Source organism: Sciurus vulgaris (assembly GCF_902686455.1).
Source record: "Sciurus vulgaris genome assembly, chromosome: 4".
NCBI classification, from domain to species: domain Eukaryota; kingdom Metazoa; phylum Chordata; class Mammalia; order Rodentia; family Sciuridae; genus Sciurus; species Sciurus vulgaris.
The window spans coordinates 105007121-105033897 of NC_136464.1; the positions used below are offsets into that span (position 1 = coordinate 105007121).

The 26777-nt window shown below is 37.9% G+C and overlaps 1 protein-coding gene across 2 annotated transcripts in view; it reads left to right on the forward strand.

Annotated features, from left to right (window-relative positions):
* WASF3 (WASP family member 3) overlaps positions 1-26777 on the forward strand; it is a 159071-nt gene that overhangs the window by 45848 nt on the left and 86446 nt on the right. For both annotated transcript variants that reach the window (XM_079136672.1, XM_079136671.1), the window contains exon 2: positions 19250-19343. The gene's annotated coding sequence lies outside the window, so the exon portion shown is untranslated. The remainder of the gene's footprint in view (positions 1-19249; positions 19344-26777) is intronic.

Genomic DNA, 26777 nt, shown 5'->3' on the forward strand with positions numbered 1-26777 from the left:
TCCTGCCCCTCAAAATTTTAAACATACTGGACCACTGTATTCTGACTCTCATTTTGAGCTCTTTAATTCTTAGGGCAGACCATTCCTGTGTAATGTTATTTAAAATGGAGGTTATAGTCACCCCATGAAATTTAATTCATTTGGACAAAGTGGACAAAATATTTCCAAAGATATCATTTATGAATGGACTGAGTCTTTGCCACTCAGAAGCTTTTGGTAGTATTCAGTTACTGACTCTCTGGAGTTATTCATTTGTTAGTTGGAGGTTTTAATACCTCCCTCTTTGGGATCTGAAGATTATGTGATATATTTATACAGAAATACACAGTACACTTCCCAGGACTCTTGTGGCTTGCCTAGAATTTCTGTTGGGAGAGAGATTTTGAGATTTAACTTTAATAGTGGAATGGGCAGTGAGTGGAGTGGGTACCTGAGAATCACTTTACATTTTAAGAGTCATCTTTACAGTGATATTATTTCATTTCAAATAAAAGAAGAACTGGCTAGTGGTTGAAAGCATATTCTCTGGGAGCATATTTTTGTTTTGTTTTGAACCTCAACTTCATTTTTTACCGTGTGTCCTTGGGCAAGACTCTTAACTCTTTTTTTTCCTTAGTTTCCTCATCTATAAAATACTCATAGAGTGGTTATGAGGATTGAGGGACATGCACGTATAGCATGGAAACAGAGTGCCAGGAGCAGCACCACATGCTCAGCCAGTGTTAGTGACCATGTTCCTCATTCATTCCCTTCTGAGTGCCCTATGACAGGGTGGATACAGTCCTGCTTAGCTTTTCAGCCTAGCAAATTCATGGTACAAATCCCAACTAAAAAAGGCATTTTAAATAAGAAGACTTACAATGCCCATAGGAGCTGGGTTCTCTTTCTTTGTGGGACAGTGGGTATTGGAGATCAGATGTTTCAGTTCCTCTTTTCTCCTTGTGCAGGGTCATCAGCAAAGAGGGACAGGAGTTTGTGCTCTGTGTCACTTATTGCCTTCAGGAAGAAATAATGCCACAGAGGATTCTAGTGACTCCTGTCAATGTCTTCTGCCCCACTTCCCACTTCTTTCCTCCTTCCCTTCATTGTTGGAGAATGGGGAATATAGTAGAGTGATTGCCTTCTTCATGCCAGAGTAGAGATGACCAGCATATAGTTCCCTTAGGTTGAAAATGCTGAAGTTTAGAAGTTATGCAGGAGAGAAGACTGTGATATATTGAAATCTCACAATTTTGTTAGTTTCTATAATGACTTTCCTGTATTTTTAGGTGCAGTAAATCATTCACATGCTTTTCAAATGAATCTTTAAAATTGCTGATCACTTTCATGTTATAAAAAGATTTGAGGTCATTAAATTTAAGCATTGAGATTGATAAAAATAGTACTAAAATCTGCATTGTAATACACAATGACATAATTATACATTTCGGTATCTGAATTATACAGTATTTATTTTAGGAAATTTCCATGGAATTTTATTTATCCAGTAGTTGGGAAAGGAGAATATGAAGTGACTTGCTGTGGTGCTTTTGTAAAAAAAATTTTTTTAAAATTTTTAGTTGTAGATGGACACAGTACCTTTATTTTATTTATTTATGTGGTGCTGAGGATTGAACCTAGTGCCTCACACATGTGAGGCAAGCGCTCTACCACTGAGCTACAACCCCAGACCCCTGCAGTGCTTTTTGAGATCAAGTCTGTTGTCTGTCTCTGAATATAGGTTAGTTGCCACTGTAATTTCTTCAGTGCACTATGTAAGTTGAGTGCTATAGTCATTTAATCATTGCAGAAAGGTTCTACAGAGATGAGATCTGCCTTTGGGAGAGTAGGCTCCTCAAGACTTTGAAAGAAGAATGCTGTCAAGTAATGGGAATGATGATGGGTGACAGAATCAGGATCTTAAGGTGTTCTTATGCTTCGGGGTTGACAGATTCAGCTGGTATCTTACGCAGAATTCAAGCTATTCACAGACTGCTTTGCAAAAGCAAATCAGGCTTTTTAGAAATGAAACTGAGGACCTCAAATATAAAAAATCTACTATTTGTAATATTCACATTTCTTTGTCCTTTTGGTAGATAAATTGGCCGTTGTTATCTTTATTGTAAAAATTAGAAAGGAACTGGGATATCTATTACTTCAGTCTCTTGTCACAAGCATCCACATTGTCATTTGGAGATTGATCCATCCTACCTGTGTAACCTCAGAGAGGGAGAAGGGGCATGCCATCTGTACGCATATGGGATGGTGTGAGCACTTGCTGCAGGTAATGCTGCTAGGTGTGATGGTTGTGCTTTTTGCCTTCCCTCCCTGTCTGTTGACAGGATGTATGTTTTGCTCTCAGTAGTAGAGCAATATTGACTAAATGCCTCTGCACTCTTGCTGTGTTCCTTTCCATATCTTATCATTCCCCATCTTCTCACTCTGGGGTAGGTATTATTGACCTTATTTTTATACGTGGGGAGATTGAGGCTTTGACAGTTAATAACTGTCTCAAAGCCCAGAGCTTTTGGTAGTGGATCCAGGCATGGATTTCAGATCTCTGAGGCTTGTACCTCTGATCTTTCCCCTTTTACCATGCACTCTCAGGTTCACAGAAAGTGCTTCTAAGATCATATTGGATGCCACTAATTAAATGATTACTGCCACTCAATTAATCAGAGATGAGATTTAATGCTAGAAATAGTTTCAAATTACTTTCTAGGAAGCTAAAGTTTAATGTTCCTTTCTAGGAGGTGATTATTTTTCCTTGTTTTGTAAACAGTAGTATTCTTTCTAGTGTAGTGATAAGCCATTTAGCTTTCATTACTTTAGATATAGTGTGAGTTAGGGTTTGACTAGAGGCTCAGGGGAATTGAATGTAGACATGTTGTAAAATGTTATTGTTATGTTTGTCAGTCTTATTTTAACACAAGAAAGTCCCCTCTGGGTGGAAGTTTATGGACCCATTTGTTATAGTGACTATTACTATACTTTATCCTCGGGGAAAAAGGAAAAAACATCTGAAGTTACTAGTTGGATTGCACATGAAATCTTTATGTCAGGTTTAATGTTACAGCTTGCTGTGAAATATAGTTTGATTCTGCAATATGTAAAAATTGTTATGGTAATAATGAAAAGAACTACCTCTGCAATGCAGCATTTATGTCTTGCTATTTTCATCTGGTATTATACATTTCCCAAGTATTTTTGTGAACTTATGTAATACTTTTATTTTCCTTTGTCCAAATTTCAGAATTAGCATATTTAATGAAATTAAATAAAAATCCTGATTGTGTTATGCTCTAACGCATGGGTATCCAAAAGGTAGCCCACTGTGTGATATTGTAGGCCAGGACATCTGTCACCCTTTTCAGAGTATGAGCTTGAAAAAAGTAAGGGTCATGGGGAGGTGAGACTAACTGCCATCAGAACTGTTGTTACATTTATCCTTCTCCTGAAACAACAGTACTTTGCTGCAGTTACCAGCACACCTCCTCTTCTGACCAGTTGTAGAAGACTCAGCAGCTCCCTGAGTAGGTGTTGAACTGTTCACATGTCAGGACAGGTTAGAAAGTCAGGTTTGAGAGTCATGGTGGGTCTGGCAGTTAAAGGTGAGTGTTCTGGCACCTGAACAGAAATCAGGTGAATATTTAGGAATTAAGGTAGTCCAAACAAGAAAATAAAAACATGGAGGAGTGGGTCAGGTAAGGTACTTCTGAAGCAACATGCAGTCAGAACCCAGGGATGGTATGTAAGGCAACCATCGCAGTAAGATTGTAGAACCCAAGCAGTAAGATGTAAGGCAGTTTTGACCCAGTTAAGAAATTCTTTTGTTAAAAAACAAAAAGAAAACGACAACAACAAACCAGAATAAGAAATCCTCCTTTTTGCTTGTTTATAGGGTAAGAATGACTTCAGAAATTTTCTGGATGGAGCCAAAGCTAAGGATGCCATAGCTTGGGTTCTTTTTCTTTTATTTCATTGGGGATTGAACCCAGGGATGCTTAAACACTGAGCCTCATCCCCAGCCCTTTTTTGTATTTTATTTAGAGACAGGGTCTCACTGGGTTGCTTAGGACTTCGCTAAGTTGCTGAGGCTGATATTGAACTTGAGATCCTTCTTCCTTGACTCCTGAGGATCTGATACAGGCATGTGCCACCATGCTCAGCCCATGGTTTGGTTTCTGAAATTAGGGAATGAGACCTTGTCTGGTAGGCTGCTCGTTGACAGGTAGCATCATAAACAGAAATTTAGTATGTGCCTGTTACACACATGGTTCTAGACATTAAGAAAACCCACACAGTTCCTGCCTTCTCAGGGTTCCTGATCGAGTTGAGGAGGCAGAGCATACGGCCCCAAAGGTAAGCCACAGTGTACAGCAGCTTGAATTGGCTGGCATGTGGGTGATATTCCTGCTGAATGTTCTGTAGGAGTTTGTAGGGAAGGGTGATTTACCCAGGCTAGGGTGGTCCCACAAACACATTGGAAAAGAAAGATGGAGTGTTTTAGTCAGCTTTTTCACTGCTGTGACTAAAACAGAACAATTTTAGGGGAGAAAAAGTTTATTTAGGGGCTCCGGTTTCAGAGGTCTCAATCCTTAGCAGATTCCATTCCTCAGGGCTCAAGGTGAGGTTGAACATCATGGAGGAAGGATGTGGCAGAGGGAAGTAGCTTACATGCTGATCAGGAAGGAGAGAAGGAGAGGGAGAGGGAGAGGGAGGGAGAGGGGGAGAGGGAGAGGGAGAGGGGAATTATCGCTAAATTATCCCATCAGGTGATTAATTCACTGATTGGATTAAGGCTCTTGTAATCTAATCATTTCTTGGAGCCTTCTTGTACTGTCTCACCTGTGAGTTTTGGGGGGATACCTCACATCCAAACCATAACAGGGAGTTAGAGATGAAGTTGACTTTGGATGAGTGAATGTCTTCCACCTTACTTGGCTGTATGATTTTTTGAATGAGTCTTTTCATTCTACGAATCTTTTTCCTAATTTGTTAGATGGTTAAAGTGATTTCTATCTTGTTGGAGTCAGGGTTGTTTTGGATTAAATGAGATAATGTATGTGAAAGTTTTTTGGAAAATGGCACTGTGGTTTCAAATGTAAGTTGTTATTAATAATTTGCCATTTGCAGTGGAGAGTCTGTTTTATAACAACTTTAATTCATTCATCATATGCAAATGAGGTAGTACTCTTGCAATCAAAGGTGTTTAATGAAGGTCATGATTAGAAGTGGAGAGAACAAGTCAGGAGACTGTTTTTAAGTCAGGTTAGTATATGCCTGAGATTTCACTTATAAACTAATAAATATAACTAGTATTCAGAATTAATGTTTAATGTATATCTGAATTGTTTCAGTTTTTGATTAATAAAAAGAGGAAATGTATTTGAAGAGTATGTTACTGAGCTGTGAAAAAAATAAGAGTCCATTTAGTACAAAATTACATGATGTGTCTCATTCTACATTCTGAAGCACACTATTTTTAGCATCTCTTTGAATCAGGAATGAATTCCAGTTATAGGATTTAGTAATTAAAGCAGAGAAAAATAGTTTAGGCAAGGAAATCTTTTCACTTGAGTTGGATCTCTTTCAAGGTTTAAACTGTTACCTTCAAGGGCCTCCCTGGTAGTCACTGGTTGGTAGTCTTTGTGGGGTTAAGAGCAACAGAAAAAAGTGTTAGAAGATCAGCCAAGGACATGGTGTCCCACTTTTTAAAACAGGGAGTTTTAAAAAATTTGAAATTTTTGGATCTCTTAGCTGGTAAGCTTGTTGTATATGTTGTCTACACAATTCTGGACAGAGGGTCAAGGACCCTCTGGCCCCACCTTGCTTATCCTGTTCATAAGCCCTGTTCATCAATTTGTGTTCACCCTCCAAACCCCCAATTCTCCATCCCCTCCCACTATCCTGCCTGCCCCTTTTCTCGAGTTCTCAGACTGCCTCTGAGTATCACAAAGAAAAGTGCTTATTGGTGCCAACTGGTACTCGTCCACATTTGTATTTTATGATTGTGGATTGTTCGGGAATGTTGCTTAAAAGCTTTATTTACTTGATCTACTCAGCAGTCTTTCCTCAAGCTGGAAGCCTTATTTTATCATGAACAAGTTATTATTATTTTATCTTTTTATACCCATTGCAAAGAAGCTCATTAACTGTGGGGTTGAATGGAAACAACTGTTCTGTTGACTCAAATTCTCATGCATATTGCCTATGCAGCATTTAAAAGTGGTGGTCTCAGAGTCAGCATGAAGTCACTGCATACAAGGCATGTCTAGCTTTCTCTGGTTGAAGTAGGTCAGGAAGGCACATTGTGATCTATTTTATTATATGGGCATTTGGGAAAGTTTATTTGATAAAAGTTTTTTTTTTTTTAATATTGTCTGTGTACCAAGTTCAAAGAAAAAGAATGAGAATGATAGAAATAGTAAGAGAGAGAATTGTTATAGTGACAAGTTAGATTTTTAGCAGTTTGATTCTTTTTGTTGTGGTAATCAATAACTGGGCAAATTTAAAACTAGAAGTAAATCTGAACTTCTGGAATCATCTTAGTTCTAGGTTTTTTGTGTGTTTATTTGTTTTGTTGTGTGCCACAAACACACATTGATCAGGAAGTTGCTGTGAACCTAGGGATGACATTGACATACCTTGATACTTTCCCACTCTGGTGGATTGCATGGTCTAGTGGACTGAGCCCCAGGGTTAGGTGGAGTGGCACCTGAAGGTGCAGCAGCAGTGATTGTACTCTGTACTGCTTGTCTTCATATGCCAAGACCAACTCTTCCAGTACATTATTAGCTCATAATAATACTTCTCCCAGTTTCATCTTTGTAGTTAGGGAAACTTAAGTTTAAATGAATTACTTTGAGTCTCCTACTGTGTAAGCCGAGAAGCCAGCATGACTTGGAGTCTGGCTCAAGAGTCTATGCATTCTGTGGTGGGCACAGAAAAGGGGGAAATGGTTGCTGCCAGGGTAGCTGAGCAGTATCTTGGAGCAGCAGTGACCATTGAGTTTCACTAGTCAGAAAGGGGCCAATGCCTAGCAAGCTGAAGGATAGTGGATACAGAAAATACCAGCATTGGGCAGTCTTAGAGTGGGGTGTTCTAATGGAAAGTAGGGGGAGGCTACCCTAGAAAGGCAACTGGCACATGGAAGTAACAGCCCTAGATCTAGTTCCCAGGAATTAGATATTGTTACCTCACAGTGCTGCACGACAGGGTGTATCACATGTGGTGGCAGTGTGAAGAGATGAAGATAAAACTAGTCAGATGTGCACTGAGGGAGAGATGGGACAGGGCAGAGAGAAGCTGAGAAGGGTAAGGCCCTGTGTGGTTGGTTTGGCTCTGAGCAGCATCTTATGGGACAAGCTGGAAAGCACTGGGCACCTTCAGGTCTGCCTCAGATCCCAGGAAATTGGAAGAGTTATGGGGCTCCACAGACTCTGGTTTCAGTAGGCAGAACAGGAAGTGCTGGTTTGAAGTTATAAGGATGTAGGCCTTCACTGAGTACAAAGGAAGCCTTATTTCAGATAGTGATGCTTAATGACTGTGGTTACATATCATGAACTCCCTCTGCCTCCACAGTGTTCAAGCAGAAGTGGATGGGCTGTCGTGGAGAGGAGCCCTCACTAAGTGGGGTCGTTTGGTTCTGTCTCCTGCACTGTGTGACATTGCTGCAGTCAGGTATATGGGCCTGTACATTTCCTTGGAGGTGGATGGGCAATACAGACACTATTTCAAAAGCAAGTTCTACATCTGCCACTTGATAGCACAGTATTTACATGGTGATGTGCATTTATCTTTACATTAACTTTGCATAATCTGTGCATCTCAAAAGACAGAAATCAGTCTCTTGGTGTCACTGTTTCACATAAAAATTTTAGATCTTTCTTGTTTTATGCAGATGGAATCAGTCTCAGCATGCCTGTCCTGCACCCCCAGTTAACACTCTCGGGTGGTGTCTTCCTATATGTAGCTTCATCTTTGTGGGAGTCAGGGTTACATTTCTAAAGCATAGTAGGAGGCTGGTGACAAAGGGCAGAATTACAACACATTTAAAGATCTAATTGGCTTTTATTTATGATCCTCTAATCAGGCAACACTTTATTTTTTTATTTATTTATTTTTTTATTGTAAACAAATGGGGTACATGTTGTTTCTCTGTACATGGCGTAAAGGCATACCATTTGTGTAATCATAAATTTACATAGAGTAATGTTGTTTGATTCATTCTGTTATTTTTTCCCTTCCCCCCACCCCTCCCACCCCTCATTACCCTCTATACAGTACTTCCTTCCTCCATACTTGCCCCCCTCCCTAACCCTAACTCTAACCCTAACACTAACCCTTCCCTCCCCCCCATTATGTGTCATCCTCCACTTATTAGCAATATCATTCGTCCTTTGGCTTTTTGAGATTGGCTTATCTCACTTAGCATGATATTCTTCAATTTCATCCATTTGCCTGCAAATGCCATAATTTTATCATTCTTTATGGCTGAGTAATATTCCATTGTATATATATACCACAGTTTCTTTATCCACTCATCAATTGAAGGGCATCTAGGTTGGTTCCACAGTCTGGCTATTGTGAATTGAGCAGCTATGAACATTGATGTGGCTGTATCTCTGTAGTATGCTGATTTTAAGTCCTTTGGGTATAGGCCAAGGAGTGGGATAGCTGGGTCAAATGGAGGGTCCATTCCAAGTTTTCTAAGGAATTTCCACACTGCTTTCCAGAGTGGCTGCACTAATTTGAAGCCCCACCAGCAATGTATGAGTGTACCTTTTTCCCCACATCCTCGCCAACACCTGTTGTTGCACATATTCTTGATAATCGCCATTCTAATTGGGGTGAGATGGAATCTTAGGGTGGTTTTGATTTGCATTTCTCTTATTACTAGAGATGTTGAACATTTTTCCATATGTTTGTTGATTGCTTGTAGATCTTTTTCTGTGAAGTGTCTATTCATTTCCTTAGCCCATTTGTCGACTGGATTATTTGAATTCTTGGTGTAGAGTTTTTTGAGTTCTTTATAGATTCTGGAGATTAGTGCTCTATCTGAAGTATGATTGGCAAAGATATTCTCCCACTCTGTAGGCTCTTTCTTCGCATTGCTGATAGTTTCCTTTGCTGAGAGAAAGCTTTTTAGTTTGAATCTATCCCAGTGGTTGATTCTAGCTTTTATTTCTTGTGCTATGGGAGTCCTGTTAAGGAAGTCTGATCCTAGACCAACAAGGTGAAGATTTGGACCTACTTTTTCTTCTGTAATCTGCAGGGTCTCTGGTCTGATTCCGAGGTCCTTAATCCATTTTGAGTTTAGTTTCGTGCATGGTGAGAGATATGGGTTTAGTTTCATTCTGTTGCATATGGATTTCCAATTCTCCCAGCACCATTTGTTGAAGAGGCTATCTTTTCTCCATTGCATATTTTTGGCCCCTTTGTCTAGTATGAGAAAATTGTATTTATTTGGGTTTGTGTCCGTGTCCTCTATTCTGTACCATTGATCTACCTTTCTATTTTGGTACCAATACCATGCCATTTTTTTTACTATTGCTTTGTAGTAGAGTTGAAGATCTGGTATTGCAATACCCCCTGTTTCACTCTTCCTTCTAAGGATTGCTTTAGCTATTCTGGGTTTCTTATTCTTCCAGATGAATTTCATAATTGCTTGCTCTATTTCTGTAAGGTACATCATTGGGATTTTAATTGGAATTGCATTGAATTTGTATAGCACTTTAGGTAGTATGGCCATTTTGACAATATTAATTCTTCCTATCCAAGAACATGGAAGATCTTTCCATCTTCTAAGGTTTTCTTTAATTTCTTTCTTTAGTGTTCTGTAGTTCTCATTGTAGAGGTCTTTCACCTCTTTTGTGAGATTGATTCCCAAGTATTTTATTTTTTCGAGGCTATTGTGAATGGGGTAGTTTTCCTAATTTCTCTTTCTGAAGATTCATCACTTATGTATAAAAATGCGTTGGATTTATGGGCATTGATCTTCTAACCTGCTACTTTACTGAATTCACTTATGAGTTCTAAGAGTTTTCTGGTGGAATTTCCAGGTTCCTCTAAATATATAATCATGTCATCAGCGAACAGGGATAGTTTGAGTTCTTCTTTTCCAATTCGTATCCCTTTAATTTCTTTGGTTTGTCTAATTGCTATGGCCAGAGTCTCAAGAACGATGTTGAATAGAAGTGGTGAAAGAGGGCATCCCTGCCTTGTTCCAGTTTTTAGGGGGAATGCTTTCAGTTTTTCACCATTTAGAATGATATTAGCCATGGGCTTAGCATAAATGGCCTTTACAATGTTAAGGAATGTTCCCACTATCCCTATTTTTTCTAGTGTTTTGGGCATGAAGGGGTGCTGTATTTTATCAAATGCTTTTTCTGCATCTATTGAAATAATCATGTGATTCTTGACTTTAAGTCTATTAATATGGTGAATTACGTTTATTGATTTCCGGATGTTGCATCCCTGGGATGAAACCCACTTGATCATGGTGCACTATCTTTTTAATATGTTTTTGTATGCAATTTGCTCAAATTTTGTTGAGAATTTTTGCGTCGATGTTCATTAAGGATATTGGTCTGAAATTTTCTTTCCTTGATGAGTCTCTGTCTGGTTTAGGTATCATGGTGATATTGGCTTCATAGAATGAGTTTGGGAGGGTTCCCTCCTCTTCTATTTTATGGAATACTTTGAGAAGTATTGGAATGAGCTCTTCTTTAAAGGTTTTGTAGAACTCGGCTGAGAACCCATCTGTTCCCGGACTTTTCTTTGTTGGTAGACTTTTGATGACTTCTTCTATTTCAGTACTTGAAATTGGACTATTTAAATTGTTTATGTCCTCCTCGTTCAGTTTAGGCAATTCATATGTCTCTAGAAACCTGTTGATGTCTTCGAAATTTTCTATTTTGTTGGAGTATAGATTTTCAAAATAGCTTCTAATTATGTTTTGTATTTCAGTGGTGTCTGTTGTGATATTTCTTTGTTCATTCCGAATTTTAGTGATTTGGGTTTTCTCTCGTCTTCTCTTTGTTAGTGTGGCTAAAGGTTTATCAATTTTGTTTATTTTTTCAAAGAACCAACTATTTATTTTGTCAATTTTTTGTATTGTTTCTTTTGTTTCAATTTCATTGATTTCAGCTCTGAGTTTAACTATTTCCTGTCTTCTACTACTTTTGGTGCTGTTCTGTTCTTCTTTTTCTAGGGCTTTGAGCTGTAGTGTTAGGTTGTTTATTTGTTGAGTTTTACTTCTTTTATTAAATGCGCTCCATGAAATAAATTTCCCTCTAAGTACTGCTTTCATAGTGTCCCAGAGATTTTGATATGATGTTTCTTTGTTCTCATTTACCTCTAAGAATTTTTTAATTTCCTTCCTAATATCTTCTGTTATCCATTCATCATATAATAGCATATTGTTTAATCTCCAGATGTTGGAATAGTTTCTGTGTTTTATTCTTTCATTTATTTCTAACTTCAATCCATTATGATCTGATAGAATACATGGTAGTGTCTCTATCTTCTTGTATTTGCTAACATTAGCTTTGTGGCATAATATATGGTCTATTTTAGAGAAGGATCCATGTGCTGCTGAGAAGAAAGTGTATTCACTCTTGGTTGGATGGTATATTCTATAAATGTCCATTAAGTCTAAATTATTGATTGTGTTATTGAGATCTATGGTTTCTTTGTTCCATTTTTGTCTGGAAGATCTGTCCAGTGGTGAGAGAGGCGTGTTAAAATCACCTAGTATTATTGTGTTATGGTCTATTTGGTTTCTGAAATTGAGAAGGATTTGTTTGACATACATGGATGAGCCACTGTTTGGGGCATAGATGTTTATGATTGGTATATCTTGCTGATTTATGCTTCCCTCAAGCAGTGTGAAATGACCTTCTTTATCCCTTCTGACTAACTTTGGCTTGAAGTCCACATTATCGGAAATGAGGATGTATACTCCAGCTTTTTTGCTGAGTCCATGTGCATGGTATGTTATTCCCCATCCTTTCACCTTTAGTCTATGGGTATCTTTTTCTATGAGGTGAGTCTCTTGCAGGCAACATATTGTTGGATGTTTCTTTTTAATCCAATCTGCCAGTCTATGTCTTTTGATTGATGAATTCAGGCCATTAACATTCAGGGTTATTATAGAGATATGATTTGGTTTCCCGGTCATTTGGTTCATTTTTAAAATTTTATTTATTTATTTGTTTGACACAACTTGTTTCCTCCTTTATTTGACAATTCCTTTAGGATAATTCCTCCCTTTGCTGATTTGCTTATTTGTTTTTCATCTCTTCCTCATGGAATATTTTGCTGAGAATGTTCTGTAACGCTAGCTTTCTTTTTGCGAATTCTTTTAGCTTTTGTTTATCATGGAAGGATTTTATTTTATCGTCAAATTTGAAGGTAAGTTTTGCTGGGTATAAGATTCTTGGTTGGCATCCATTTTATTTCAGGGCTTGAAAAATGTTGTTCCAGGCCCTTCTAGCTTTTAGGGTCTTAATTGAAAAATCTGCTGATATCCGTATTGGTTTCCCCCTGAATGTAATTTGGTTTTTTTCTCTCACAGCCTTTAAAATTCTGTCTTTATTTTGAATGTTAGGTATTTTCATTATAATGTGCCTTGGTGTGGGTCTGTTGTAATTTTGTGTATTTGGAGTCCTATAAGCCTCTTGAAGTTGATTTTCCATTTCATTCTTCAGATTTGGGAAATTTTCTGATATTACTTCATTGAATAAATTGTTCATTCCTTTGGCTTGTTTCTCTAGGCCTTCCTCAATCCCAATAATTCTTAAATTTGGCCTTTTCATGATATCCCATAGTTCTTGTAGATTCTGTTCATGATTTCTTACCATCTTCTCTGTTTGTTCAACTTTGTTTTCAAGGTTAAATATTTTGTCTTCTGTGTCTGAGGTTCTGTCTTCCAGGTGTTCTATCCTATTGGATATGCTTTCTGTGGAGTTCTTAATTTGGTTTATTGTTTCCTTCATGTCAAGGATTTCTGTTTGGTTTTTTTTCAATATCTCTAACTGTTTATTAAAATGATCTTTTGCTTCCTGTATTTGCTCTTTTAATTGTCGATTGGTGCGATCATTCAATGCTTGCATTTGCTCTTTCATCTCATCGTTTGCTTCTCTGATCATTTTGATTATGTACATTCTGAACTCCTTTTCTGTCATTTCTTCTGCCATGCTGTCATTGGGTTTTATTGATGTAACATCTAGATTTGTTTGCAGCATTTTCTTTCCTTGTTTTCTCATATTGTTCAGGTATCAGTGGACCACTGAGATATTGCAGATTTCCTCTATTGACTTACAATGTCCCTGAAGATTTCTATATATATCCCCCCTTAGCTTTCAGTAGGCTGAAGTCTTGGAGGAAGTTGATAATGCGGTGCTCCACAAGGAAGCTGCCTCTCTAGGAGTGGTGGCCTTCAGGTGGGGTATAATCCCTGCTAGTGGGCAGAGGTGCCTCCACTTGTTGACCAATGGTCATCCAAAGGGGACCTAGGCTGCGGGCTAAGGCAAGGCCTGTTTGGGCCTGAGTCTCTGGTTTTACCGTCCTTGTGGGGAAACCTCACCCGGCAGGGAAGACTCACCCGGTGGGGAGGTCTCGCTGGTCAGTTCCCTCCTAGAGGTTCCCCTCAATTTACTGCTACCGCCTGGGCTGGGCTGCCTTCCTCTGCAAAGTTCCCAGGGGCCCGGCCCTACCTCCTGGGCCTGGGAGCCTCACCCTTCGCAGATGAATCTCCTTAGGCTGCCCCTCCTCAGAGAATCTGCCCGCAGGCCTGGAACCTTCGCTCCGCCCTAAGCCTGTCTCTGTGCGGCTCTTCCACCAAGAAGCCTTCTAGATCCTGGGACCCTGCTCTGCACCAAATCGCCTGGCTATGCAGCCCCTCCTCTGAGCAGCCACCTGGGGCCCCGTACAATCACTCTGAGTACCAGAGACCTGCCACACGCCTCTTCCTCCAGACAGCCGCCCAGTATTCCGGTGCGGTCACTAGGAGTCCAAGAAACTCACTGCGTGCCTCCACCTCCCTCCAACCACCCGTAGCCTGGGGCAATCAATCACTCCGAGTCGAAGTGACCCTCCCCGTTCCTCCTCCTTCTCCAGATAACCCCCCAGGTGTTCAGGAGCGGTCGCTCTGGGTGGCTCTGAATCCACGTGACCCGCTGCACGGGTCCTCTGGGCAACCGCCCGGAGCTCTGGTGCGGCCACTCAAGACCAAGACTCACCACGCTTCTCCTCCAGGCAGCCCCCCTGTGTTCAGGAGCTGTCACTTTAAGTCCAAACAACTCACCACTCGCCTTCTCCTCTGAGCAGCCGCCTGGAGCGCTAATGCAGTCACTGGGAGTCCAAACGACCCGCCGCGCTCCTCCTCCTCCTCCTCCTACTCCTCCGGGCAGGCCCCGGGGTTCAGAAGTGGTCTGTGTCCAAACAGCTCGCCACGCAGCCCCTCCTCTGGCAACCGCCTGTAGCTCTGGTGCAGTCACTCCGAATCCAAGCGGCCACGTTCCTCCTCCTCCTCCTCAGGGCAGGCCTCGGTGTTCTGAGTCCACACAGCTCTCCTTGCCACTCCTCCCCTGGGCAGCCTCCGGAGCCCCAGTGTTTGCTCTGAGTCCCAGCGCTGTGCCCCGAGTCCCAGCGCTGTGCCCAACACTTTATTTTATAAATACAAAATGATTTTCATGAGCTGGGTAGAGGAGGTAGTCTTATGGACAAAAAAGGGTTGAAGACTATAGAAATAAGAACTGAAGAATGGGTTGGTTGCTTCCAAGTTACTTTCCTTATAGAGGTAAAACAGAAAGAACTTTATTTTATAATGCCAGCCTGAGTATACTGGGCCTTTTTGTTTGGTTGCTGTGAATCTGTATTTAGAAAACTGGCACATTTCAGAGTTCAGTTTGATCACATGGCACCTAGCATGAGTGACTCAATTCTCATATTCACATTTTTTTTGATAAGCTGGGGTCTACTGCAGTAGCTCAGTCCAAAATAATGATCTCCTGTGAACCTTAACACTACTAAACATTTGGATAATTCAGTGCCCAGAGCTTTATCTGGGCTATTAGATTATCTGCCATGACATGAGCCAGTCATATTATATCTCTGCAGTGTCATAGTACCTTAGGAATTGATTGCCCTTTCTTCATATCTTCTTTAAATAGGAGGGGAAGAAAATGTTGTTTGACCCTTGTATTTAGATTTGTGATAGGTATGTTTTGAATGCATAAAATACTTAAAACTGGGAGAATTATGTGGTTTTATTAATAAAATTAAAATGCCCTTAGCTGAGAATGTGATAGGTGGTTTAGTAAATGTCAGCTAACATTGTTTTTATTTTAATTGATAGTGGTGTTCCTTCCATTACTTATTTTATTTGTATTTGTGTCTCTTTGCCACTAGTTAAATAAAGGCTTCTAAGGCAAGGACCTTGACTTATTACTTAGCGTTGTTTTGGCTTCACTTTCTCTAAAAGTTCCCATATGTGTTGAATAGGGTGGTGGAGTCTGTTCCATGTCTTCATATTGGCTCTGCTGTAAAGATGCTGACTGTTCTTGTAATGGGAAGTTGAAGCTCCGATAATCTACCAAAGACAGGGGGAGGGGATTGCTGTTATTGTGCTACACATATGCTTTATACTAAAATTTTGTATTTAACATTCTTAGAAGATATGTTTCTCTGAAGGTAATAGTGGCTGCATGTTTTATAGAGTCTGAGAGTCTCGTAAATAGAACTTAATGTGTGAATAATTGGGTTTAAGGACAATATAGAATTTCATACTGGTTAAGGAGGTGGTACTGGGAAAGGAAGTGTGGAACAGTATATCTGCAGAGAGCCTGTGTAGGTTCTGTATGTGCTAGCTTCTAATTTCTGGAAAATTCAGAGGCTTAAGAGAGAGGGCAAGGACCAAAATAGTAAACAAATCCAAATACAATCAGATTAGGAGATTATTGCCAGATTAACAGTGAGTCCTTTTGACACAACCTGTTCTCAGGTTAAACGTTTTCACATTACAGAATTCCTTATTTTGTATTGATTTTAAATATCATGTATAAGTAAGATAAATGGGCTTATTACTAGGAAAAACCTTATTATCATTGACCTTGTAAAATTCCTTCTAGAACAAAATTAGATATTTTATGAGAAAAATTCAGTCATCTTTTGTATCAGTGTACAGAAACATAACCAGAAAGTAATTTGTACTGTTTATGAGGTGAATGGTCTGTAATGCAATTGAAATAACCTGAACTCTTGTTATTATAATAACTGTCTGGCCCTACCCCCACCTTATTTTTAGAAAAAAAGGTTATTTTTTAAAGTAGGTAGTTAATTTTCCTGGTTTGGCTTTGGTCTATAGTTGTTCCCTAAATTATGATTTAAGGTTAGGGCTAGTTGATAACATTGTGCAGAAAGGATAAGTACATCTTTGGTGGAATTTTTGAGAAGGGAAGGTTTCCTTAAAGATCATTTTGTTCCTTTGTTCATTCTTCTAATCAACAAATATTTGAATATATATATGCTTTTCATTGTAATATCTTTTCTCAGATATTGGTAATAAGAATTTAAGTCTATCTCAAGCCAAAGCCCTTGAAGTGGTACTGTCAATGTAGAAGCCACCAGCCATATGTTTTATTTCAATTCAATTAATGTTAACATATCTAAGTTAATGTTAATTGAATTGAAATAAAATTAAAAATTCAGTTCCATGGACATATTATACCATAGCTGTATTTCTAGTGCTCAGTCCTGTGCTTGGAAGCTGCAGTGCTGGACTTTCCATTGCTGCAGAAACTCAGTTGGACTGTGCTGTCTCAGAGTCTTCCTTGACTCCACACTCCAGGAAACTTCTCAGTACCATTTTATACATCTCATCAAACCCTTACATCTCTCACATTTGTTCCCTTTTAAAAAATTCTCTTTTTGTTAACTGATTTGTTAACTCTTTTGTTAACTGATTTGAGGCTTTTTCAGTTTCCAGTTTTGTGAAGCATTCTCTGTGTTTGTTTCCTTCCTGTGGCAGTATCTTCTACCTGTGCTCTGTTTTTACCAAGTGTGTACACCTCTGTAAGAGCTCTGGTCATTTGAATGCTACTTGCTCGTCGTAAGTGCTTTTTTTTCCTTGGTGGAATGAGAGGTGCTTGTGTGGACAGGAAGGAGCTTTGGTCTTTTCCATTGTAGGAACACATATGCTGCCTGAAGTGTAACAATAAAAATGTGTTTATTGAGCAGATAGAGCAATATGGGTGGATGAAGTCTGCTGTGGTAGGATGCTTTTTGAAGGCTCGAGACAATTTGGGTACGTAGAAGCTAGAAGAGAGGTGAGCATTTCTGGCAGACAGCATCATAGACACAAGCCCATTTGGGAAATTACAGGGCAGCTGTGTTCCTGTTCCACAAGGGGGCACTGCAAGCACCACTTAGAGCTTAGACCACAGATGTGCACAGAATTGGAATAATGGTGTTTCATAGAAACATGCACCTCTGAGCTGGTGGTATTGCACCTCTTAGTAGAGGTGCTATGTTTCACACTTCATAGCTTTGATCTGTAACTTCAAAGACTTGATGCCTCTCACTGGGCAATGAAGCTACTCACTTAAGAAGGGAAGTTAATTCTTTAAGATCTTTGTGGTGCCTGATTTATGTTAGATATTTAGATAAGAAAGAAAAAGAGCATGTCTAGACTGGAATTGTGACTCAGTGGTAGAGCACTCGCCTAGCATGCATGAGGCTCTGGGTTCGATCCTCAGCACCACATAAAAATAAAGGTATTGTGTTCACCTACAACTAAATATATATATATATATATATATATATATATATATATATATATATGCGCATATATATTTTTTAAAGCATTTTTTTTTTTTTTTATCCAAAAGGAGACAGCTCAGTCTAGTTAAGGACAGTGACTCTGTTCAGGCAAACTCATCTTGACTCACTGTGTGATCCTGGGCAAGTCGCCTTCTAATCCCCAAGTTCTTCATTTTTAATGGAGATGCTACCTGCCTGTCAAGACTTAAGTGTATGTGAGGTGGCCTGACTACAACATTTACCAAATAATAGGTAATAACAAAAGCAGTGATTCTGTAGACTTTCACACAAATGAAAGAATTCCTAAACACAAATGATCATCCAGAAAACATACCTAATGTTGGATACTTTCCTCACTCTTTGGCACTGTTAGCTAGTTGTAACCACAGTTAGCTAGATAAAACCATCTCTAAAATAGTGTTTATAGTACTGGTTACTTTCAGAATCATCAAATCAGATCACCTGATTGGTAGAAGATAAGTGAGGCCTGAGTTGTCTAAAACCCTTGATTATTCTGTATTTATAAATAAGGAGATTACTTAGGAATAAGCTCACTTTTCTCGTTTACTGTGCATAATCAAGAGCAAGCTATACAGCTGCTTGTGAGGAAGACAAAGAAAGCTGTGTAATGCTTTTGATTTTAAATAAGCAAGATCGGATATGTATATAACAGAATAGCACTGAATAAATGATCATTCTTAATTTTCAAGATACTTTTGAAAGGATAGTGGCAGTCCAAACTGTGTTCTCAAAATCTGTTGCTATATATAATTCATACATGTCTTATAATTATTTCTAGTAGACTCAGGAGTCTAGCAGACTCTTCCTTTTTTCCCTATGGAAATTGCAGTTTCTGCTTTTTCTTGCCTGCCCTGCCTTTCCCAATTGCTACACAGCCTAGCTGTTAATATCCAGTATCCTGGAAACATTTTATTGGGTTCATTCAGCAGGTGTAAAATCTTCATTAGTACTTTATCCTATGTACTATTAAATATTTATAACAGGCTCACCAAGGTGTTTATTAAATTTAAATCTTATCAAAGGAAAAATTAATACAAAGGTTCTCATCAGGTACAGTTCTTCCATCAATGATCAATATTTGATTGATCCTGTAGGTAGTAAAAAGCCTAAAATGTTTGTTTTTGTTGAGTAAATGAATTGAGTAGTTCAGTTGATTGTACCTATAATGTACATGACTATTTTTCTGCCCTTTAGCTCTTATTAACTGAATTTAATTTCAGAATTTATTATAGCTTAGGGAGTTGAAATTGTACAGGAATTCATATACCATATCAGCTTCTTGCTTAAACTAATTAGAATAGAACTGGTTCTGGAATTAAGACTCTCGGTAAAATTATTGAAATATAAAATTCGAATTTAAGACTTTTTTGAAGACTTGAAAGCTTTTGTCTACTGGTACTCAATTTTTTTTTTTTTCTTTTAGTTTTAATTTTGCTTGCTGTTACTACTGATATCTGAGCCAAAGTGGTGCTGCTAACTGAGAGAATCTCTGCAACTCATAAGTCAACAATTACATGGTAAGAGTGTATGCCTTTTACCTTTAAAGCCATTTAATTTCTATAACATCATAGTTTAGAAATTTAATTGGAAATATAATGTCAAATAATTTATTTTTGAATATTTAATATTCAATATTAGCATTTTAATATAATAATATTTTAGAACTTTTTATAGTAATCAACAGGACATTAGAAGAAAAAATATGACTTGATATATTCATTTCATGTTAATTTTTTAATGACCTAGTAAACTGAGATCTAATTTTCTTCTCTACCTTTTTTGCTAGTTTGCTTTTTCTTTTCTGCAGTTTAGCCAGTTCTTTGTTGTCTGGATCTTGCTAATAATGAATTGGTTTAAGAAGTCAAGATTTAAAAACAAACTAGTCAATTTTACTATTATTCACTCTGATCTGAGGTTGTGGTAATTCAACTGTAGCTAAAATGAGGTTTTTGAATTATTTGTGTATTTCATCAATCTATACTACTGTTTTTATTGATTGATTGATACCAGGAATTGAACCCAGGGACACTTAGCCACTGAGCCACATCCCCAACCCTTTTTTATTTTTTATTTTGAGATGGGGGGGTCTCACTAAGTTGATTAGGACCTTGATAAATTGCTAAGGCTAACTTTGAACTTGGAATTCTCCTGCCTCAGCCTCCCAAGCCACTGGATTACAGGTGTGCACATCCATACTCAGCTATATGGCTCTATTTTTGAGAGCAGGTGTGCACATCCATACTCAGCTATATGGCTCTATTTTTGAGAGCTGTATCTTTGAGAGAAAATTGAGGTGTAATGAGATATATGAAAGTAGTAGGGCAAGTCATTCCTTTCAGCTCCAACTTCTTCAAGTGAAAAATATTATCTGTCTTATCTGTTTTATAGAGTTGTAAAAATCAAATGAGGTGACATAGATGGAATTCTTTAATTTTTCTTTCTTTTCTTGAAGTATAGGCAGAGAATAATAAGTCTTTTGTTTTAAAATATTTAGAGAAAACTTATGGTAATAGGATGCCATACAAGAAGCTGAATGACTCTGATTTGGGCATATCATTATACTAATTTTACATAGAAAAATTGACTTTTATTTCTTTTGTCTTTAGGGGTTTAGGGGTATTTTTTTTTTTTTTTTTTTTTTTTTTTTTTTTTTTTTTTTTTAGGAATAGATCTTTGTTCTCTGACCACAGTAGAATTAAGCTAGAAGTCAGTGTCAGATAATTGGGAATTCCACAGATATTTCAAAAATAATCAATCATATTCTGAAAACTCACAGGTCAAAGAATAAGTCATGAAGAAATACAAAAATATTCTAAATTGAATGAAAATGAAGACATAGCATATCAAAATGTATGAGATACACCTAAAGGACTACTCTTAGAGAAATTTATAGTGTTAAATGCTTATGTTAGAAAACAAAAGTTTTGAAGCAGTCATCTAAGCTTTCACCTTAAGAAACCAGAGACTAAAGAACAAATTAGACCCAGAAAAAGAAGAGGAAGGAAATGACAGAGAGCAAAGTTGATGAAATGGAAAACAACCATAAAAATGTGGATTACAAAAAAATCAGTGAGGGTCTGGGGTTGTAACTCAGTGGTAGAGTGCTTACCTAGCATGTGTGAGGCACTGGGTTCAATCAACATCATATAAAAATAAATAAATAAAATAAAGGTATTGTGCCCATCTACAACTAAAATATTTTAAAAAGGGAGAAATATTTTTAAAAAATCAGTGAAATCAAGCTGGTTATTTGATACAGAGTAAATTTGATAAGCCTCTAGCCAGACTAATCAGGAACAAAGAAACAAAACAGAAATTCCTGTTATCAAAAACGAAAGTGGCACTGTCCCTACAGATCCTATAGATATTAAAAAAGACAATGAAGGGATATTATCATGTAATACCTTTGATAACTAGAAAAATGGGCAAATTCTATCAAAGACACAAACTTTGATACCAGTTAAATACAAACTCTTCAGGAAATAGAAGGGAGAGAAGATGATCTTATTTTAGAAGACCAGTATTACTCTGATACAAAAAAGATATTATTTAATAAAACAGTACTAAATTGAATACAGTTAATGTTACTAGACCAAGTCTAGCTGCTCACTTAAGAGCAGGGTAGTTAAGAGACAAAGTGTTGAGGCAAGGAGGGTGAATTTATTTTGAAAGTTGGCTAAAGGAGAAGGTAGAAGACTTGTCACAAAGCCCATCTCTTTTAGAAGCTGATTTAGGGTGCTTTTTACAGGTGGTTTGTACGTATCTTCCCATAGAGGGTGGTATCCTTCTTGCCTAGTCATGAAATGTTTTTAAGTTCTTCAAATCTCAAAAACAGAGATCATTTTTCCTCAGGCTATTTTTGTCACCAATTATTTACATATTACATATTGTATAAGCCATCTTGTTGATTGCCAGGCTCCCAAAAATGAACGAAAACATCATTAATGCTTGGTTTCGTTAGTTCTATACTATGGACTTCTGGTAATGAATGAAAACATCCTTAATGCTCAGTTTCATTAATATGAAGAGGATAATCCATCATGCTTACGTGCCATTTATTTTGTAAGTGCAAGATTGGTTCAGTATTTGAATATTGGTATAGTTCATAATATTAACAGAATAAATAACAGAATTTTGAAAAACACTATGGTCATCTTAATAGTTGCAAGAAAAGTATTTAACAATACTCATCTTCCATTCATGATAAAAGCTGAGAAAAATTTAGTAATAGAATGCAAACTCTCACAAACTTAGAAAGGAACTTCCTCAACTTGCTAAAGATATCTGTGTAAAACTATAGGTAATATTGTAATTACTGGTAAAAGACTAATGCTTTCACCTAACATTAGGTGCAAAGCAAGGATGGTTACTGTCATTCCTATCCAATATGGTACTGGAGATCCCTGTTAACACAATAAAACAAGAAAAAGAAAAGGCATTCTGTTTGGGACAGAAAAATAATAAGTCAGATTCATAATTCACTTGACATGGAAGTCTAGGAAATGTACATTTAGACTTTCAGCCTATGTAAGGGAGAGCACAGAATGAGTTGGGAATGGATGCTGAATGCTAGTGTTACCAGTTGGCCAAGGTTTCTTTTGCTTGTTTTGGATAGAAGTCATGTGAAAAGGTAAAAGTGAAGTTCCCTTAGTGTTAGCAGCTCTTCACCCTTAGTATAACTTTATGCATAGGGTGTTAACAGCTTTCCCAACCATTCTTGGCAACGCCTTTGCAGCCAGGTAGTATCTCTCGGCAGCTTTTAGGAGCACTTGTAGTGGTTGGAGCTGTCAGCTTCTAGCTGCTTTTTCTTAGCTCTTCCTCAACTCTCCACTGCTCTCTGGAGCTTTAAGTAGCTGTTAGGCATTCTTTAGGGCTAGTAGCCCTTATTACCAGTTTTTAATGCAACCAGCTCTATCCATTCTACCCCAGATAGAAATCATAGGTAGTAATAGAACCATCCTAACAAAGCTTTATTTGAAACTACAGTCCAGCATAGGAGTCAGTACATAGGATGCAGGTCCCAGACTGGCCTGATGAAGAAGGCCCCTTATTTAGCCAAACAGGGATAGGGTCACATGTGCACAGACTCCTATTGGCTAAATTTAACCTTTCTGCTTAGGCCAGCCTGCATAGGTGTATTAGGCACATCTGTTTTGACTATTGTGGGCTGGGGAGGTGCTTTTGGCCTCTCAGAATGGGGGCAGTTAACGGTTGGTGGAGGAATCCAAAGTGGCTACAGGTTGGAGTCCTCCTGGGTGACTAACTGTAGGTTGTCTGAAGCTGCTACAGTTGAAGCCAGATCTCCTGGAGCCACTGCAGGGCAGCTGTAGCCTGCAGCCATCTTGATGACAGCTGGATTGGATCACTGAAGAAGTAGCCGCTTGATTGACAGCTGTGTGGCTTCTGTGGAAGTGGCAGGCTGAAGGTACTGCTGTTGCCAACTCTGATGGAACCTCAGGAGCAGTGGCAGCATTGATTATAGCCCAGTTAGATGAAGTAGCAGCCCCCAATCTCTACCTTACCAAGCCAGCCATCTGTCCTCACTTCAGGGCAGTGCCAGTCTGGAGGTCAACAGAACAGACCTAATGGGGCATGATGGTTTCCCTGGTAACCATGACAGCAGTGGCAGTTTTTCTGGCAGCTGCATAATTGGTGGTTAGATTGGGCTTCCATGGTAGTAGTCGTTTGATGGACAGTCCCTGCTGCATTTGCAGAAGTTGTGGTACTAAGTCCTAGTAACTTCCCCTGATGAGAATCCAGGAGTGAACCATTGATGATAATAGTCCATTTGGGCTTGGGGTCTGCAGTGGCCCCAGTATGACTCCATCTGTGCCCAACCTAGGGCTGCTGCCTGGTTGTGCTCCAAGGTAGCTGCAGCTGTAGTTGGGCATGGGGCAAGGGCTTGACAACTGTCAGTCAAATACCTGGGAAGTTGTTCACTTCCACCGGTCCTGGGCTTATCTGTCATTAACAAAATGTCAATTCAGAAAGGAAGTTCCTTTGCAAATGGGTCAGTTGCACTTATTCTGGCTCCCCAGCAGACCCATCCCCATTTTTTTATTCTGACTCTGAAAGTCCTAAACACTGCAACATTTGTATCACTTGTAGTTTTAAATCGCTATTTCCTTTAAAGTTAAAAGTGGGCATGTCTGGTGGAAAAGTTTCATTCAGCATTTTCTTATTTCTGATAATAAAACAGAAAATTGCATGTAGTACCAAAGGTATGCATTGGTTTAAATTCTATTAAATAGCTTTTGTTTTTAAGTTAAAGAGGATTTCTAAAACAATGTTAAAATTTCCTCTTTAAATTGTAAGAGGGCAAACATTTGTTAAAATATATTATAGTTATCATTTATCTTTAGATCAGTCAAAATTGTTTTTGGATGATTGTTCTCTATGCCTTAGAATAAATGGACATGTTTCATATTACGTTATATGCCCCTTGTAATGCCTAGTTAGTTCTGCTCAGTATTTTTCCAAGTATTTGTATATTTTTATCATGGGTAGCAGTATAGAGTTGAGGGACTCTTGAGTTCCGGTTCCAACTGTCTGGGATAATCACACAACAACACATTCAGTGGCTCTGGGTTGTTTTCCAGAAATTTTATCTCAATTGTAATGAAAGTTTACAGCCTGAGTAGAATGCTTAGAAATTAAACAGAGGCGTGGTTTAAGAATTGTGTGACTTTTCTTTTTCTTTTTTTGGTGCTGGGGGTTGAACCCAGGGCACTTAATCACTGAGTCATGTCCCCAGCCCTTTTTTGTATTTTATTTAGAGATAGGATCTCACTGAGTGGCTTAGCATCTTGGTAAGTTGCTGAGGCTGGATTTGAACTCTCAATCCTCCTGCCTCAGCCTCCTGAGCTGCAGGGATTACAGGCATGTGCCACCTTGCCCTGCTGTGACTTTCTATCTTAATGACACATATATCTTACCTAACTCTAAGGGAATCTTTACTGCAGAATCATAGTAAGACTTTGATATTGATAGACCTGATTTTGGATATAATTTCTTAAATTTACTAGTTTCATTAATTTGGGTAAGCTACTTAACCTATCTGAGCCTTATTTCTTTATCTGTTAAATGTGAGCAATACCAGGCTAAAGTTGTAATGGGATATAAATGATACAATGTATGTAAAATGTTTATGTGAAATGTTCTGCTATTTCATCATTTAACTAACTTACCATTAGCTTTATGATTTTGATATTTTAGCTGATTTTCTATAGTTAACCAGAACCCTGAACACTGCTTTTTGATGGTGATCACTGTTATTCAGTGGGATTTGTTCAGAAGAATGGAGCTGATAGAATACCAAAGTTGGATGTTTTTAGATGAAGTACATAGTTTGTATACTTGACATATTTACTGTTTAGTATTTCTCTTCCTGCTTTTTCATGACTCAGAGAATTAGGAATATTTAATTAAAATAACCATTTAATTTATCTTTATTTCATGAGTGCAGTTTTAGTTTCCAGAAGTAATACCATCACAGTTTAAAATAAATAAATATATATGTATGTATATATATATATATATATATACATACATATATATATTTAGTTATAGGTGAACACAGTACCTTTATTTTATTTTTATGTGGTGCTGAGAATCGAACCTAAGGCCTCAAGCGTGCTAAGTGAGCACTCCACCACTGAGCCATAATCCCAACCCGCACAAAGAGTTTTGTTTCTAAAACACAGAAACTCAAGGTTAGTAGCATTCACACTGGGAACTGCCAGGTGAACTACACAGATTTACTGCTCTTTTAACCTTATCCTGTTTTATTTTGTCCATTCAAACAAAATTGCAAATCTTTGACCAACAGTAATCAACAATAGTGGCAGTTTGGGACTGGGGTGTATTTCTACCATGTACATAGCATGCCTGAGGCCCTGATTTCAATCCTACCAGTGAAAGAAAAGTGATTTTCTATGATTCAGCTTCATGATTGGGGCATGGTGACAGTGTTTTCTTTACCTACTTGGCAAACTATCCAATTTTGCATTTTATAATAATTTTTCCCTTAGAATTTCAAGTTTATTTTAAATGCATTTTGGATTTTCTTTTGTGATTTATATAGTGAATATCATTTTCAGGTAATTGATGTCCAAGTGTTAGAGAGAAATATGTGATAAATATATCATTCTTAACCAGAAGAGTTCATACTAATGGAAAGACTTGTAATTTATGGTTAACTACATGATTAGAAAGAAAAATTAGAGGTTTTTATAAATCTAAAAATTATTGGGAATTTTTTTCAGATTCTTTGAGCTCAGTAGTTTTCAGAAAGTCAGGCCTCTCTAGCAAGTGTTAAAACACTTTCAGTGGTTTTAGCTTTAAAATATTTATTTATTTTAAAAATATTTTTTAGTTGTCAACAGATATTTATTGATTGATTGATTGATTGTGCTGAGGATGGAACCCAGTGCCTCACACATGTGCTCTACCACTGAACCATGTTCCCTGCCCCTAGAATATTTATTGATGTATTTTAATTATAAAACAATGCAGCTTTAGTTAAATTTTGTGCTTGTAAAATGCTTGTAAGTCATGTTTTCATTATATCTTGAATAAGGAGCTAATGATTTAAAACCATTAATTTGACAAATATTTAGTGTGCATTATAAAAAACAATATGTAGAGGATCACTTGTGAGCTTTTCATATACTTCATAGTATGATTATAGACTGATTATAATGTTGATAAGTTGCTTCCTTCTTTTCCTGTGCAATTAATAAGAAGAGGGAGGTAGTTAAAATTTTTAATTTGTAAGGCAAACATTTATTTTTTAATATGAACAGTATCTAGTGTTTATATTCTACTTTATAACTTTTAGGGGGATTTTAGATGTTTTATCTCATTGCAACCTTTTGCTTCTCTATTTTAAATAAGGACTTGAGGTTCATCAGGGTCTTAAGTGACTTATCCCAGGTATAGTTTTTGTAGAA